We start from the raw sequence: 4,840 nt of genomic DNA, 5'->3' as shown, positions 1-4,840 counted from the left end.
CAAGTGGCGAGTTAGTGAGTTTGAGAGGGATATGTATTGGTCGATCAACAAACAACATCGCTGAGTACAGCGTGTTGATAGAGCTTCTCTCTGATGCCATCACACATGGAATATTCCGACTTGTTGTCACGCTAGATTCACAACTCGTCATCCTACAACTTACTGGCATCTATTCAATTCGGAATCCAGCTATCTAGCGTATGTTCCTAAGGGTCAGGATTTTGGAAAGGTAGTTTGGTTCTATTCAATATCAACACATTTCCAGAAACTTAAACACATTAACTGATTCACTAGCAAATTATGTGTTAGATAGACATTTGCAGCATTTATAAAGGAAAAAGCATTTCAATCAATATTTGCATCAGGATCACATAACTTAACCGAAATAAAACTCTGAAAATAAAAAATATATATAACTGTTTATAGTTTTTACAAAATGTTCTGTGTCTAGGACAAAATCGTTCATACGACCCAAAAAGTCAAAAATGCGGAAAAGCACCCTAGACTAATGGTGCTGGTGATAGTAAGTCACCGCCTGTGTGATCATACGTAAGAGCCTAGTCCATTGACTCGGCACGCCAGTGGTATGGCATTGTAATCTCAGAGGTAACTCGTCGGTCCTCATATCTTGAATACCAAGGGTGAGACCCTCGATCTGATCCTGCAACACTGCAAGGGTCTCTGCTATGCCCAGAACGCGAAGGAAAACCCTCCCTACAGCCTCTCCTGCTGGAACGGTAGCTACTACCCTTGGGCGCACTGTTGGTTGCACTAGCCCAACATCTGCACACATATTTGAGTTTGATTAGTCTTGATAACCTTTAAAAAAAACACAAGAACATTATAAAAGCAATAAATAGATTTATGGTAAGATCTTTTTACCTATAACACCCCACTGCTCGCCAGCCAGTAACGCCAAATCCGGGTTGCCTCGGAAATCCATCCCAACGTATGGATACTCTGCAAAGACCATCTCCTGATGGTCGAACCACTCAAAGAAGGCATCAGAGAATGAAATCTGTGACTGACCAGCATGTCTGGCCATGAGATCAACCCATCTCTGCATCAGTGGTTCCCTCGGTGCTGGAAATCCGAGTGAAATGTATTGTGGCTGCATCAGTGGAATCCTCTCCAAGGCGAAAGCAGTCAGAATGGAACTGTAACCAAAGTTCTTGGACCTTCCATTCTTCACCTTGGAAAGCTATTCTTTTATAACTGGAAGTACTGCATCACACCAGTTGAATACCTTTGGTTCAAGGCATTCTAGGGCGTACTGCATATAAGACCTGTTGGCCAAATGAAGAGCCGTGCTACCAACAAATCTAGCAAAGGTGAATAAAGTAGTCCTCAAGGACTGATCAGTGACATCTCAAATACTGATCTTGCCATCCCTACTTGGCTGAGATCCATCTTTACAAAACTGGCGAATATAATCCCTCACGGATTCACCCCCATGAGCGGATCCTGATAGTGAGAGAGGGGCACCACGCCTCGATAGCCCAGTCAAAAAGTAGATATCCTCAACTGTCAAAGGAATGGATTTGCCTCTAATCTGGAACACTTGGTTGGTCGAATCCCATGCATCGAGAAGATATTGCAACAAATTGATTTGTTGCCTCATACTAGATATGCTGAAGAATTTGAGCAAGCCATAGTTTCACAATGCAGTAACCGTACCCGGATCATGTAAGGCAATCATGTCCTCTTCTTCATGCTCACATTCACGCCATGTAACGACCATCTTGATTCGATGAATCTCTGAAACACAAACAAGAGATGAATTAGGATCCTAATTTGGGCAAAAACAGGCAAAAATTTCATGAGAAAACACTACATAAATTTTCCTCCTGCGCCCATCGCACCCTACCTGTGTACAAGGTGAGATGCATACTGACTGGCCAATGGCCAGCTCGGTATGCATCGCACTTTTCGATGCATACTAGGTGCGATGGGGAGAGAACAAATTGTTCAAACCCTTGGGGCCAGAAGAATAGGAAAAGTTGCTCAGAATCAGAAAAGGAAGGAATGCAATTGAAGAGCTCAAGGTTAGCTCCTACCTGGTCCAAACGGCGCAGAAAATAGTCCACTAGATCTCCTGAAATCAACGGATGAAATTCAAGGGGGAAAACACCTCCAAAGCTCCAACAATCCCAAATTTGAATGAAATGGTAAAAATGAGAAGTAAAACTGCTTTTATGTTACTATTCATGTAATTCAAATAAAATGTTAGTTTTTAACTCATTTTTCAAACATGTATTTGCATTTCTAATCAATTTGATGGAGTAATTGAACAGGTTGTACGACCGTCAAAAGAATACAGTGTTAATGGTAAATTGAACGTCTCTGACTATTATCATGAGCAATGTTACCGCAGGGTTCAAGCTCGTTAAAAAATAAACCTACCACTGAGCATAGTTTCTAAAAGATTCAAGCTCATTAAAAAATGAATCCACCCTCGGTAAATAACCATTGTAATCGCATCGTTATCAGCCTTTTGAGCCTTGGTCATGTTCTTACCGTCACCTTCACTCTTTTAGATGATCATACGCCACCACTTGACTGTTTACCCGTTTGAGGAAAATCTGTGACGAGTGATTCTATTAGCCACCCTCATTACACTGGCATGTTTGAGAAGTTCCAACTTACCTAGAACCAGTTGCTACCCGGATACATCACTCTTCCTAAAAAACGAGTCTCTTTTAAGCTCTTTTTAGACTCGTAAAATATGAAAAGATTGCCGAGCTACTGGCTTTTCCAGCTCGTTAAAGTAAAGGGAAGCGCCATCCCTCCTCTACATTTTAATCTTTTTGGACCTGAGGGATCATTACACAAAAAGATGGAGCGCTTTTATGTTTCGACTCACTAAAACTATCGAAAAGTCATCCCTTTCATATTATTTTATACTTTTTCGGACTTAAGGAATTATGTCATGAAAAAGGACTACTGGAGTTTCCTTTCCGTCTCTTTTCAGACTCTCTAAACATGAAAAGGACTGAGTTATCTTTGTTGTTAAACTCGTTAAAACAATAGTGACAAACTTGTCCATCTGGACAAGAGTGAGTTTCACTGTCGCTAGGCTCGCTAAAACATAGCGACAGGTTTGCTCGAAGGGCAAATTATAGAACAAGCATATGTTATCCTCCTCAAGCTTGAAAAAAATAAAGAGGTACTGGTCAGCAATGATTGAGGAAAAAAGGAAGAAAACTTGAAGAACTTCATTGGTAGCAAGTTGCTCTTGAACATGACACTTTCACTCCATCACCATGATTGAGTCGGGTTGGGTTATTCCGTTCACCATCACCATTGGTCCTTCGTACCATCCATGGGGTTAACGCTACCAATCCATCTCAGTGTCGCCGATATGTTCAAGAGAAGTCATTTAGAGAATTCACCAACCCAACCAACGCCTCATCCACTGCAATGCCTTCACCCTCCATTTTTCATGACCGCCATTCTTGAACCTTGTATCATTAGATCGTTTTCACCTCCAGAAAATCATTTGCTTCGTTTCGTGTCGTAGATGTGGGATTCATTAAGGCCCTCCTACGATGGGTCACTTCTTGTTGGCATTAGCTCATTATCCAAGAAGTTGACTTAGGAACAACCCTTTCAGTACTTTGAAGCTTGCATGACTCAATGGCAAGTTTCTCACTTCCAACGACAGGTTTACATCAATGGCCTTCAACCAAAAGATTTTACGTGGTGTTTGAAATCGACTCACATATTCACACCACGTGAATTGTATTGTAGTACCTTGAGGATCATTATCATTATCAGTGATTCATCTTGCGTCTGTTAACGACTTACATCATTGGCTACCTGGCGATGTCTTTCCATGTTCGACTTCAGAACATCTTTTCACATGGATCGACTTGTACATCGGGCGAAGATTGAACGAGTTTGAATACCCTTGATCTAGTTTCATCCATCCAGGCTGCAATATATTCAGGAAAAGAAAGACATCAAATGTACACCATAGCTGCACAGATGATCATCCGAGCTAAGGGATGATGGCTCTATAAGAATCACCAGTCTGCAACACAGACAATTGTCTGTCTTATGTACAAGAAAATGAATTTATAAAGCTGAGCATGGGAATGCCCGCCTCTACTAGATCATGAAAATAATGTGAAGATAATGTACTGTATTGTATTTTATACAGGTCACCTTCCAGTTCGAAAAACCTCAGATCCTCATGATAAAGCATTTCACCCGACATCAGAAGATTTATGACCTCATGCTTTAGGGGGCAACTGTATAGACATATTTGGGCACTGCAACCCCAATCACATATGTCGATAAACCAAGGGCTCTTAAACCCCTAAAAGTGTTGTTCCACACCCTAAAAGATCAAGGTCAACTGATTACATCATTTCCCAGAAGTTCTCCCTGAAAAACCACTCAGAACTGGTCAAAACTGGACCATACAGACTGCTCAGTGCTAAGGGTGCGATGCATACTGGCTGTTACACTGGCCAGGTGCGATGCATACTGAAAGAGCCTTCTGTAGGGTGTGATGGGTGAGAGTAGACATATGGCAGAGACAGTTTGCTAAGTGGAAACCCAGAGAATCTTCTAGAAACTTCTCATGTGACACTTGCCTCTCTGAATTCGCCCAAGGATGAGTAAGAGATCATGAAATCTCCAAGTGGAACCAAGAACTATCAGTGAAATGACACTAATCAAAAACCCAGAAGCTGACTCACCCCTCTACAAATATCTATAAATGGATCCCTCATCCTAGAGATCCAGAGGCTGGAATTTTGTAATTTGTAAGGAAGTGTTGTTGGTTTCTCTTTGAGACATTGCATTGTTGGGTGATCTTGCTTTTCATGAGGTG

The sequence above is a fragment of the Pinus tabuliformis genome, chromosome 1_2 (genome assembly GCF_031772625.1).
Source record: "Pinus tabuliformis cultivar Carrire ecotype Pingquan chromosome 1_2, CPIR1, whole genome shotgun sequence".
Classification (NCBI taxonomy): Eukaryota; Viridiplantae; Streptophyta; class Pinopsida; order Pinales; family Pinaceae; genus Pinus; species Pinus tabuliformis.
Note: the sequence above shows the minus strand (reverse complement) of the source record.